General features: G+C 28.0%; 1 pseudogene across 1 annotated transcript; it reads left to right on the top strand.

The window, feature by feature from the left end:
- Positions 1-5,471: 5,471 nt before the first annotated feature.
- On the top strand, positions 5,472-10,666 carry LOC145815462 (ferric reduction oxidase 6-like; annotated as a pseudogene). The gene is made up of 6 exons (XR_014358400.1): positions 5,472-5,820; positions 5,911-6,187; positions 6,715-6,970; positions 7,071-7,506; positions 8,405-8,687; positions 10,465-10,666. The product of XR_014358400.1 is annotated as a ferric reduction oxidase 6-like (transcript).
- The last annotated feature ends 3,935 nt before the right edge of the window (positions 10,667-14,601 follow it).

Here is a 14,601-nt window from a genome sequence, read left to right on the forward strand (position 1 = left end):
TCATGAGGGAAACTACCATGCGTTAACGATCTATTTGGAAATTAATTAAAAATGGAAATTGAATTAGGAAAATTAATAAAAATGGAAGTTGACTAAAAATAAAAATGGAAGTTGAATAAAAATAAAAATGGAAGTTCATTCAAGAAAACACTATACCTTAACGATCTATTTGGAAATTAAATGAAAAAGGAAATTGAATAAAAATAAAAATGGAAGTTCATTCAAGAAAACACTACAACTTAACGATCTATTTGGAAATTAAATAAAAAGAAGTTGAATAAAAATGAAATTGAATAAAAATGGAAGTTGCATAAAATTAATAATAGAAGTTTATTAGAGAAACTACTATACGTTAACGATCTATTTGGAAATTAAATAAAAATGGAAATTGAATTAAAAAGGGAAAATGAATAAAAATGGAAGTTGACTAAAAATAAAAATGGAAGTTGCAGAAAATTAAAAATGGAAGTTCATTCAAGAAAACACTATACCTTAACGATCTATTTGGAAATTAAATGAAAAAGAAAATTGAATAGAAAAGGAAATTGAATAAAAATAAAAATGGAAGTTCATTCAAGAAAACACTACAACTTAACGATCTATTTGGAAATTAAATAAAAAAGGAAGTTGAATAAAAATGAAATTAAATAAAAATGGGAGTTGCATAAAATTAGTAATGGAAGTTCATTAGAGAAACTACTATACGTTAACGATCTATTTGGAAATTAAATAAAAATGGAAATTGAATTAAAAAGGGAAAATGAATAAAAATGGAAGTTGACTAAAAATAAAAATGGAAGTTGCATAAAATTAAAAATGGAAGTTCATTCAAGAAACCACTATACCTTAACGATCTATTTCGAAATTAAATAAAAAAGAAAATTGAATAGAAATGAGAATTGAATAAAAATAAAAATGGAAGTTCATTCAAGAAAACACTACAACTTAACGATCCATTTGGAAATTAAATAAAAAATGAAATTGAATAAAAATGGAAGTTGCATAAAAGTAATAATGGAAGTTCATTAGGGAAACTACCATACGTTAACGATCTATTTGGAAATTAATTGAAAATGGAAATTGAATTAAAAAAGGAAAATTAATAAAAATGGAAGTTGACTAAAAATAAAAATGGAAGTTGCATAAAATTAAAAATGGAAATTCATTCAAGAAACCACTATACCTTAACGATCTATTTCGAAATTAAACAAAAAAGAAAATTGAATAGAAATGTGAATTGAATAAAAATAAAAATGGAAGTTCATTCAAGAAAACACTACAACTTAACGATCCATTTGGAAATTAAATAAAAAAGGATGTTGAATAAAAATGAAATTGAATAAAAATGGAAGTTGCATAAAATTAATAATGGAAGTTCATTAGATAAACTACCATACGTTAACGATCTATTTGGAAATTAATTAAAAATGGAAATTGAATTAAAAAAGGAAAATTAATAAAAATGGAAGTTGACAAAAAATAAAAATGGAAGTTGAATAAAAATAAAAATGGAAGTTCATTCAAGAAAACACTATACCTTAACGATCTATTTGGAAATTAAATGAAAAAGGAAATTGAATAGAAAAGGGAATTGAATAAAAATAAAAATGGAAGTTCATTCAAGAAAACACTACAACTTAACGATCTATTTGGAAATTAAATAAAAAGGAAGTTGAATAAAAATGAAATTGAATAAAATTAATAATGGAAGTTCATTAGAGAAACTACTATAAGTTAACGATCTATTTGGAAATTAAATAAAAACGGCAATTGAATTAAAAAACGAAAACGAATAAAAATGGAAGTTGACTAAAAATAAAAATGGAAGTTGCATAAAATTAAAAATGGAAGTTCATTCAAGAAAGCAGTATACCTTAACGATCTATTTGGAAATTAAATAAAAAAGAAAATTGAATAGAAATGTGAATTGAATAAAAATAAAAATGGAAGTTCATTCAAGAAAACACTACAACTTAACGATCTATTTCGAAATTAAATAAAAAATGAAGTTGAATAAAAATGAAATTGAATAAAAATGGAAGTTGCATCAAATTAATAATGGAAGTTCATTAGAGAAACTACTATACCTTAATGATTTATTTGGAAATTAAATAAAAAAAAGAAATTCAATTAAAAAAGGAAAATGAAAAAAAAACGGAAGTTGAATAAAAATAAAAATAGAAGTTGCATAAAATTAAAAATGGAAGTTCATTCAAGAAACCACTATACCTTAACGATCTATTTGGAAATTAAATAAAAAAAAAAATTGAATAGAAAAGTAAATTGAATAAAAATAAAAATGGAAGTTCATTCAAGAAAACACTACAACTTAATGATCTATTTGGAAATTAAATAAAAAAGGAAGTTGAATAAAAATGAAATTGAATAAAAATGGAAGTTGCCTAAAATTAATAATGGAAGTTCATTAGAGAAACTACTGTACCTTAACGATCTATTTGAAAATTAAATAAAAATGGAAATTGAATTAAAAAAGGAAAATGAATAAAAATGAAAGTTCACTAAAAATAAAAATAAAAGTTGCATAAAATTAAAAGTGGAAGTTCATTCAAGAAACCACTATACTTTAACGATCTATTTGGAAATTAAATAAAAAGGGAAATTGAATAGAAAAGTGAATTGAATAGAAATAAAAATGGAAGTTCATTCAAGAAAACACTACAACTTAACGATCTATTTAGAAATTAAATAAAAAACGAAGTTGAATAAAAATGAAATTGAATAAAAATGAAAGTTGCATAAAATTAATAATGAAAGTTCATTAGAGAAACTACTGTACCTTAACGATCTATTTGGAAATTAAATAAAAATGGAAATTGAATTAAAAAAGGAAAATGGATAAAGTGGAAGTTGAATAAAAATAAAAATGAAAGTTGCATAAAATTGAAAATGGAAGTTCATTCAATAAACCACTATACCTTAACGTTCTATTTGGAAATTAAATAAAAAAAGAAATTGAGTAGAAAAGGAAATTGAATAAAAATAAAAATGGAAGTTCATTCAAGAAAACACTACAAATTAACGATCTATTTGGAAATTGAATAAAAAAGGATGTTGAATAAAAATGGAAGTTGCATAAAATTAATAATGGAAGTTCATTAGAGAAACTACTATACCTTAACGATCTATTTCGAAATTAAATAAAAAAGGAAATTGAATTTAAAAAGGAAAATGAATAAAAATGGAAGTTGATTAAAAATAAAAATAGAAGTTGCATAAAATTAAAAACGGAAGTTCATTCAAGAAAACACTATACCTTAACGATCTATTTGGAAATTAAATAAAAAAGAAAATTGAATAGAAAAGGAAATTGAATAAAAATAAAAATGGAAGTTCATTCAAGAAAACACCACAACTTAACGATCTATTTCGAAATTAAATAAAAAATGAAGTTGAATCACTACAACAAAAGTAACCTATGGTGACGAAAAGTAGTGAAGAAAATAAATTTTGTCACTGAATAAGAATAATCCGTGACGAATTATAAAATTTTGTCACGTATAATAAAAAAATAAAAATAATAGGTGACGAAATTTATTTTTGTCAACAAATACTTCTTTTTAGGTGAGGAAAAATTAAGTTTCGTCACTGAAGGTTTTCCCGCTAATATTTTTTGAGTGGCGCAAAAAATTTAGACTTTTGGTGAGAAAAAAATTTATCACCAATTATAAAATCATTAGTGAGGAATACATTTTCATCACCAATAATTTTGTATATATTTTTTTTGAGAAACTTGATTTTAAATGTTTTAAGACCATTTGGTGAGAAATATATTTTTATCACTAATAATTTTTAATATTTTGAGACATTTTAGTGAGGAAATTACTTTGTCACCAATTTTAGAGGAAAAATTTTAACATACTGGGCGGTAATGGAAAAAATAGACTACTAACTTTTTTTCCCCTTTTATTTTTGATTATCAATTTTTCTCTCCTCTCTCTCTCTTTCTCTCTCTCTCTCTCTCTCTCTCTCTCTCTCTCAAAACAAAAATACAAGTTAATTAACTCTCTAAACCTATGGTGATGAAAAGTAGTGAAAAAAATATTTCGTCACTAAATAGGAATAATCCGTGACGAATTATAAAATTTTGTCACGTATAATAAAAAGTAAAAATAATAGGTGACGAAATTTATTTTCGTCAATGAATACTTATTTTTAGGTGAAGAAAAATTAAATTTCGTCACCAAAGATTTTTCCTCTAATTTTTTTTAGGTAACGCCAAAATTTTGAGATTGTTAGTAAGAAAAAAAGTTATCACCAATTATAAAATTATCAGTGAGGAATATATTTTCATTACAAATAATTTTAAATATTTAAAAAAAAATTAATTTTAAATATTTTAAAATTATTTAATGAGAAATATATTTTTATCGTCAATAAGTTTAATATTTTAAAATTTTTAATAATAAAATTATTTTATCACCAACCAGGGAACTTTGAGATTTGGCAATAATGAAAAAAAGTAAGCCTATTATTCTCCCCCATCCTTTTTTTTTTTTTTTTTGGGTGCTCCAGTTTTCGTCTCATCCCTCTCTTGCAAAACACACAAAGGTATGGCCTCTCTCTCTCTCTCTCTCTGTCGTAGTTGTTTAATGGTGGGATAAGGGTTTTCGGTAACGTGGTTGTCTGTGGTGGGGATGGAATGGTGTAACGGAGGTGCGGTGTGAGAGGAGGAGGGCTAGCGGTGCTTTAGTAGGGAGGGAAAAGGCAGGCATTTTAGATTTGTGGTGGAGAAAAAAAGTAGTTTTGTGGTTGTGGATAATAGGGAAGGAGGCAATGGATTTATGGTAGTAGAGGGTTGGAGGGGCTGTTTCAAGAGGCGGAAGGGGAAGTGTAACCAGCTGGGGTAGGGGTTCCTAAGGGGAATGAAGAAGTTGGGGAGCCAAAAGAGGGTTGGGAGAGGGAGACGGTGTAGAAGCCCTTGTGTTTGATAAAATACCTGTGTGAAACATTGCCATATTGTTGGGTATTTTAGAGTTGAAGGGTCATTTTAGTTCACCAGGTTTGAGTTGTTATGTTTGAAAAAATTTCCATCACAAATCCAAGACTTGCATTTTAATTCTCCTTCATTGCATTATAAAATTGATTCATTGTGTACACAATTTGTAAAGGATTACATAACTTCTCAGAATATATTATCACGCATCTGTTGTTAAACTATGATGGTGAAACTGTACACAACCTATATGTGCAAAACTTTGGTGAATTTCAGATTTGTGTTGGACTCGTTTATTGAATTAGAACAACAGCAAGACAAATAAGTTATAGTCCTCGTTTGGGGTTTGGCATTTTTAGCAACATTTGTTTTGTGAAATTTAAGTGAATTCTCAAAATTAGTAAAAGGGTGACTTAACTGAAAAAAATGTTTATGAGCAAAATCCTGTAAATTCTTAGGTTCCTCTGTGAATCTTCTCCTTTTCCCCTACACTAAATGCCCAAAATACTGTTAACTTTTTCTTAATTGTTTTGAGCAGATATTGCAATGGAAAAATATTGGCGTGGCCAATCTTGCAGGAGTCATCAGTCTTGCTGCTGGTCTATTCATGTGGGTGACATCACTTAAGCTAGTGAGGAGGACATAGTTTGAATTGTTCTTCGACACCTATCAACTATACATAGTCTTCGTCGTCTTCTTGGCCTTGCATGTTGGTGATTTCATTTTCACTATTGCTGCCGGAGGAATATTTCTCTTTGTTCTTGATCGGTTTTTGAGATTCTGTCAATCACGAAAGACTGTCAATGTAATATCAGCTAGTTGCCTTCCATGTGGAACCGTTGAATTGGTCATTTCAAAACCTGGAAGTGATAACATAACATCTCTTCAAAGCTTGATTATTCATTTCTATATATTTTGTCACCATAATTCTCACTGTTTCCTTTTTGACAATGTAGATCTGCAATACAATGCCCTAAGTTTTATTTTTCTTCAAATTCGGGAATTATCCTGGCTACAATGGCATCTTTTCAGTGTCTCATCAAGTCCTCTAGATGGTAAATATCACATTGCGGTTCTCATTAAGGTTCTTGGGAAATGGACAAAAAAGCTAAGAGGAAGTATCTTAAATGGTCCTAAGGAGGAACCACAAGAAGAGCAACCCTTGCAGCCTCATTCAAACCTAACCGTTTCTGTAGAGGGGCCTTATGGGCATTCATCGCCATACCATTTAACGTATGTCTTCCATCCTTTTATTCATACATGAGAATCTCAGATGCAAATTATGATGAATCAGTCTTATTTTCTAGGTCTGGCTGTATGTATGTCTATGGAGATGTATATGTATGTACATTCAATACTGATAAAAGACAATTTTGATACTGCATGTAGTTTGGCTCTGTGTTAATTAGGTAAAGTGATAATATAACGGTTGATCCAAAGGTGGACTCATATATAAATATTTTTTTACACCAACATTATATTTCATTGGAGTGTTGTGTAAAAAAAAAAATAAAAAAAGAGCAAGCAGTACACTAGGCTCTCTCTAAAGCAGGATCTAGGGAGGGCAAGATGTACACAACTTTACGCCTACTGGAAAGGCTATAACTGTTGGAGTGTCATGTAAAGTTTGCAATTGTACCATAGCTAGCATTGGCAAAGTGTTACAGCTACCATGAAAGGAAAATGAGCAGAGTGATATAAAATTTATCTTCTTTCAAGTTTTAATACATTTTAATGCACTAACACTTTTTGTTTTTCAGATATAAAAACCTTATTTTAGTTGCTGGAGGAATTGGAATATCACCATTCTTGGCTATCCTGAGCGATATTCTCCACCGTATTAAGGATAACAAACCATGTATGCCAAGGAATATCTTAATAGTTTGGGCCGTGAAAAAATCAGACGAGCTTCCTCTTCTTTACAGCCTTGACGTGGAATCAATCTGTCCATTTTTTTCCGACATACTGAATCTTGAGATTCAAACTTATGTCACTCGAGAATCAGAACCTCAATTGGTAGGTCCACTTGTGCTTTCCTCAATTATCATTCCAATTTCTAACCTCACATTAGTTTATTTATTTTCTAGTATGTGACTGTTATGATCAACTACATGAGGATGGTCAAGTTAGCAAGTCTGTGAACTTTTTTGGATACCCTATCCGCAACAAATGTGGCATTTCTGTATTGGTTGGAACAGGGAACATCATTTGGTTTGGAGTTTATGTCATGGTGTCCACAATTGGATTGGTTCTCTCTGTGGGCTTGTTACAAATCTTTTATATAAACCCTTTTGACATAACTTACTGGTGGTACAAAGGGCTTTTATTTGTTATTTGCATGGTTGCAAGTCCTATTGTATTTGGGGGTGTTGTGATTGGTCTATGGCATCTTTGGGACAGAAAAACTCTAGCAAGGGAGGCTCATGATGAAGATGATGGCCCAAAGATTGACACCCTGGAGGGTAATGAGGCAAGGGCACATAAGGAGTCAAGTCAGGATTATGTTGCTAGTTAAAATTTTATTCAGTATGGGCGCAGACCGAACTTCAAAGGTATTTCCTCAAAATATTTTGGAAGAATATTAGATAAATAGAAAAAGGAAAAAGTAATTGCAAATCAATGGAGCGCAAGTGGATATGAGAACTGTCATTTTTATGCCATTTTTACTTGCACTAGGTACATATCTTACTTTTAATCCATTTGATTTGCAATTATTTTTCTATGTTTTCCATTTGTCTGAATTTTTGACTTGTTGAGTATAAGAAAAAAGTTAATGTGTTTGGGAATGACTTTTTTTAGTTGTATTAAAAAACTTGAATGACTAGTGTGTTTGATTTGATTTTTTTTAGTAATTTTGACTTTTTGGTCTTTTTAGTAGCTTTTTGCCTTTATTAGTCAAAAAACCAAGGTGCCAAATGGGGCCATAATTTGAATGTCAAGTGTTTGGTGGACTGTAGAGAGATAATTGTGTAGACCTACATTAAGGAGGATGAGATCCTGGTCCACAAGATTAAGCATGGTATGCTCTTTTGTATTCATGGCTTCCAATGAAGGGTTTTGTTTCAACTACTTGCATTACAGGCTAAATATGTGACCTTCAAGGCAGTCTCTTTTGTATGCCCATGCCTATTTGGATTGCACCTCTTCTGGTGCTATTTAGTGATAGCTTTATTTGTTACTAAGAAAATAAATAATAGTTTTTGTTTGAATGAGAATTTGTGGAGTCTGGTAGGATTTGACAAAATTTACTGAAATAATTAAAAACATTTAAAAAATTTAGTCTGTCGAGATTTAACCTAATATAAGGCAATTCAAGAGTTGTTTAAATATAGTATGGTCCTTGGCATCAACTGTAAATTCATTGCTTTGGAACCATCTTTTTGAGTGACTCCTTTTCTAGTGTGATCCTTCTATTTTCATTCTGTCAGTAGTTTTTCTTTTCTTCTACAGGAAAACAATTGTACTTGCTACTGGTGTCGTGGTTCCTGGTGGGACAGCTGCATACTTGCGATCAAGATATTGTGGCAAAAGGCCTGATCATTTTGGTCACTACAATGGGGTCAGTGATAATAAAGAACAATTAGAGAAGGTGGTTGGCAATGAAAATATTGTAAAGAAAAGTAGGCAAAAAAAGAAAGGTGGATTGAAGTCACTTCAGGTTTTAGCTTCAATTCTTCTATCTCGTATGGGGCGAATTGGGGCAAGGGATCTTCTCTCTTTATTGGGCATAGTGGTAAGCCTCTTTTGACCATGCCTACATTTTGTGGCTTAGATATGCTATGTTCTGTTTACTCATATTGCTTTTTTAGTGGATTTATGTGTCTCATGTGTCTAAAACTAGTGTCTCCTCAAAATACTATATCTGGTGACTTTGATATGCCGCTCTGTTTCCTTCATTACTTTCTGGTGATTTCTGCTTTATTCCCTTTATGAATGCTGTTGAAAGGGCTGTTAATATTTGTTCCATTAGATATTCATTTGAATACTTACTTTGCAAGAATTATAATTGAATAAACAGAAACATTTCAAGATGCTTGGAAATTTGCAAGATGATCAAAAACGTTAAACAGGATTGGTGAGTGCAATGCATTTACCTATAGAACTAGTATATTAATATGTATTATTATTATTATAAGGAAACAATTATTAAGTGCCAACAGTAGGGTGCAACCATCAATTTATTTTTTCTAGGCAGTGTTGGAGTTACTCTAAGCTAGTGATGTGATTAATAGGACCTTGCCATGTAGAAAGGACCTTCTGGTTGTTGAGCTAGATTCATTGTGTACACAATTTATATTTACATGGATAGAGCTATTATTTGCTAGCTATTGATGTCTTTGTAATCCAACTTTTGATGTCTCTGTGGATAATTTTCACTTAAGAACCTTTATGGAGATATGCAAGCCCCTTTGCCATTTCCAATATGATGTCGAACTACTACTTCCAGCTTAGAATTTGAGTCTTGTTCTTATTTGCATGGAATAAAAGAGTGTCGCCACTTAAAGATACAATTGAAAGAAGGTGCAAGGATATCTCAGATTTTGCTTTATATGCTTTTGTCAATTATAGTATAGCCACAAAAAAAATAAAAAAAGTTACATGTTTCGGGTCATAGTAATGTGAAACTCCATCAGGGAGTAGGATAAATCTCATATAGACAAGTTGATGGTAAAAGCAGTGTTATTTAAGAGTATTTTGGAAACTCTTAAAACATATAAGTATGTTTGTGTAGTTTTTTAGAAAGCATGTTTGCGTGGTTTGTTATGTGATATGATTACATGAATACATCTATAATTGCAATTTTGAGTGAATTCAGTTATTCTTTAATTTGTGTAGTAATGCAAGTTACACAATTAACTTCAATTACACAAATCTAATGATACATGGGCTCTTCTAAATATATGAAGAAATGTAAAAATGTGTGTTGCTCCCATTTTATTGCAAAAAGATGAAAATAAGCAAAAAATTTAAACAATTCAGTATTTTATCTTTAGCCAAAAGCAGACAAAATTAAAAACCAAAGTAAGAGCCAAAAAAATCATGAACATGTTTATAAATAAAAAATAAAAAATCACAATGATTCCTTATCAAAGAGGATTTGATCAAGGTTTTGTTGGGTACAAATTCATAAACAAGGCGGTCTAGACCTTCAATGGTACAACCCAAAAGTCTTATAAGGTTCTTGTGTTGAATTCCACTGATCAAATTTACTTCATTGAAGAAGTCATCGATCCATTGTCATGAATCAAATGTATCTCAATGCTACATTATATTTGCAAGCTATTAAATATATTCTGGCATTAGTGATAGTGATATATGGCATTCTTGCAATTTTTTGGCATCTTCTGTTATCTGTGTTGCTTTATCATCAAGGATCACCTCAACTCTTTGAAGTTTTGGATTGTTATATGCATTTCTACTAAATTGGTTTATAAAATAAAATTATTTATATATGAGTTTATATGTAATTCATAATATATTAATGTTTTCCTTGTTTAATTTCTTTGCAGATTGGTTTTTGATGACGTTTATTAGAAGCATACTTGCAAATCAAGATCAAGTGTTGAATTTTTTTTCCTGAACTGACACTTAGTTCTAGTTTTAAACCTAGTTGAGTGTTATTTTTTTTGTGGACTCCACGTTAGTTCATTTTGGAATTTGTTATGATGGTTTTTTTTATTATACTTAATGGATTATTATTAAATTTGTTTGATGGATATATTTTCATTTATGATATAAATTGTTTAGTGAATTATTTTGTGGAGTGGTGTATAATAGCTAGTGGATTTCTTAGTATATTTAAAAGGCTATTGGGATATGAGTAGGGATATTTGTGAAACAATAATTTAAATTGAAATATAAAATATGGAACAAGCTCAATGACGAATTTTTTTCGTCATTTGTACTTGTTATTATGACAAAGTGATTATTCGTCGCTAATAAACATTTTTTGTAACAAAATTTATTGTAGTTTATATAGAAATATTTCATTGATTTTGTTGTTTGGTGACTAAAAATTTCGTCACGTATATATATATATATATTTATGACGAAATATATTTCGTCACCCATGTATGACTTTTGAAGACGAAAAATTTTGTCATCTTTACATCTTACTGTGACGAAATTATTTCTTCATCAATAATCAACACGTGTGAAAATTTATTCGTCAACTAAAGTTAAAAATATGATACTGAATAACTATTTGGTGACGAAAATGAGAATTTTTTGTGACAAAATATTGTTTTATTGGTGACAAAAAATTTCGTCACTGAAGTAATTTCATTGGTGACGAAATTATTTTTCGTCACGGTGGTTTTTAGTGACAAACATTCAATGACGAAACCGGTGACGAAAATATTTCCTCACAAATATCTATAGTGACGAAATTAGCTCTTTGGAGATAAAAAAATTTCGTCATTTAAGACCCAACTTGTTGTAGTGAATAAAAATGAAATTGAATAAAAATGGAAGTTGCCTAAAATTAATAATGGAAGTTAATTAGAGAAACAACTGTACCTTAACGATCTATTTGAAAATTAAATAAAAATGGAAATTGAAATAAAAAAGGAAAATGAATAAAAATGGAAGTTGAATAAAAATAAAAATGAAAGTTGCAAAAAATTAAAAGCGGAAGTTCATTCAAGAAACCACTATACTTTAACGATCTATTTGGAAATTAAATAAAAAAGGAAACTGAATAGAAAAGTGAATTGAATAAAAATAAAAATGGAAGTTCATTCAAGAACACACTACAACTTAACGATCTATTTAGAAATTAAATAAAAAACTAAGTTGAATAAAAATGAAATTGAATAAAACTGGAAGTTGCATAAAATTAATAATGGAAGTTCATTAGAGAAACTACTGTACCTTAACGATCTATTTGGAAATTAAATAAAAATGGAAATTGAATTAAAAAAGGAAAATTAATAAAAATGAAAGTTGAATGAAAATAAAACTGAAAGTTGCATAAAATTGAAAATGGAAGTTTATTCAAGAAACCACTATACCTTAACGTTCTATTTGGAAATTAAACAAAAAAAGAAATTGAGTAGAAAAGGAAATTGAATAAAAATAAAAATGGAAGTTCATTCCAGAAAACACTACAAATTAACGATCTATTTGGAAATTGAATAAAAAAGCAAGTTGAATAAAAATGAAAGTTGCATAAAATTAATAATGGAAGTTCATTAGAGAAACTACAATACCTTCACGATCTATTTCGAAATTAAAAAAAAAGAAATTGAATTTAAAAAGGAAAATGAATAAAAATGGAAGTTGATTAAAAATAAAAATGGAAGTTGCATAAAATTAAAAACGGAAGTTCATTCAAGAAAACACTATACCTTAACGATCTATTTGGAAATTAAATGAAAAAGGAAATTGAATAGAAAAGGAAATTGAATAAAAATAAAAATGGAAGTTCATTCAAGAAAACACTACAACTTAACGATTTATTTGGAAATTAAATAAAAAAGGAAGTTGAATAAAAACGAAATTGAATAAAAATGGAAGTTGCATAAAATTAATAATGGAAGTTCATTAGAGAAACTACTATACGTTAACGATCTATTTGGAAATTAAATAAAAATGAAAATTGAATTAAAAAGGGAAAATGAATAAAAATGGAAGTTGACTAAAAATAAAAATGGAAGTTGCATAAAATTAAAAATGGAAGTTCATTCAAGAAACCGCTATACCTTAATGAACTATTTCGAAATTAAATAAAAAAGAAAATTGAATAGAAATGTGAATTGAATAAAAATAAAAATGGAAATTCATTCAAGAAAACACTACAACTTAACGATCCATTTGGAAATTAAATAAAAAATGAAGTTGAATAAAAATGAAATTGAATAAAAGTGGAAGTTGCATAAAATTAATAATGGAAGTTCATTAGAGAAAATACCATACGTTAACGATCTATTTCGAAATTAAATAAAAATGGAAATTGAATTAAAAAAGGAAAATGAATAAAAATGGAAGTTGACTAAAAATAAAAATGGAAGTTGAATAAAAATAAAAATGGAAGTTCATTCAAGAAAACACTATACCTTAACGATCTATTTGGAAATTAAATGAAAAAATAAATTGAATAGAAAAGGAAATTGAATAAAAATAAAAATGGAAGTTCATTCAAAAAAACACCACAACTTAACGATCTATTTGGAAATTAAATAAAAAAGGAAGTTGAATAAAAATGAAATTGAATAAAAATGGAAGTTGCATAAAATCAATAATGGAAGTTCATTAGAGAAACTACTATACGTTAACGATCTATTTGGAAATTAAATAAAAATGGAAATTGAATTAAAAAACGAAAATGGAAAAAAATGGAAGTTGACTAAAAATAAAAATGGAAGTTGCATAAAATTAAAAATGGAAGTTCATTCAAGAAACTACTATACCTTAACGATCTATTTGGAAATTAAATAAAAAAGAAAATTGAATAGAAATGTGAATTGAATAAAAATAAAAATGGAAGTACATTAAAGAAAACACTACAACTTAATGATCTATTCCGAAATTAAATAAAAAATGAAGTTGAATAAAAATGAAATTGAATAAAAAAGGAAGTTGCATAAAATTAATAATGGAAGTTCATTTGAGAAACTACTATACCTTAACGATCTATTTGGAAATTAAATAAAAAAGGAAATTGAATTAAAAAAGGAAAATAAAAAAAAACGGAAGTTGAATAAAAATGAAAATGGAAGTTGCAGAAAATTAAAAATGGAAGTTCATTCAATAAACCACTATACCTTAACGATCTATTTGGAAATTAAATAAAAAAAAAATTGAATAGAAAAGTGAATTGAATAAAAATAAAAATGGAAGTTCATTCAACAAAACACTACAACTTAACGATCTATTTGGAAATTAAATAAAAAAGGAAGTTGAATGAAAATGAAATTGAATAAGAACGGAAGTTGCATAAAATTAATAATGGAAGTTCATTAGAGAAACTACTATACGTTAACGATCTATTTCGAAATTAAATAAAAAAGGAAATTGAATTAAAAAAGGAAAATGAATAAAAATGGAAGTTGACTAAAAATAAAAATGGAAGTTGCATAAAATTAAAAATGGAAATTCATTCAAGAAACCACTATACTTTAACGATTTATTTGGAAATTAAATATAAAAGGAAATTGAAAAGAAAAGTGAATTGAATAAAAATAAAAATGAAAGTTCATTCAAGAAAACAGTACAACTTAGCGATCTATTTAGAAATTAAATAAAAAAGGAAGTTGAATAAAAATGAAATTGAATAAAAATGGAAGTTGCCTAAAATTAATAATGGAACTTCATTAGAGAAACTACTGTACCTTAACTATCTATTTGGAAATTAAATAAAAATGGAAATTGAATTAAAAAAGGAAAATGAATAAAAATGAAAGTTGAATAAAAATAAAAATGAAAGTTGCATAAAATTAAAAATGGAAGTTCATTCAAGAAACCACTATACCTTAACGATCTATTTGGAAATTAAATAAAAAAGGAAATTGAATAGAAAAGTGAATTGAATAAAAATAAAAATGGAAGTTCATTCAAGAAAACACAACAACTTAACGATCTATTTGGAAATTAAATAAAAAAGGAAGTTGAATAAAAATAAATTGAATAAAAATGGAAGTTGCATA

The sequence above is a fragment of the Camellia sinensis genome, unplaced genomic scaffold (assembly GCF_055761805.1).
Source record: "Camellia sinensis isolate YWXY unplaced genomic scaffold, ASM5576180v1 Unanchor2, whole genome shotgun sequence".
Lineage (NCBI taxonomy): Eukaryota > Viridiplantae > Streptophyta > Magnoliopsida > Ericales > Theaceae > Camellia > Camellia sinensis.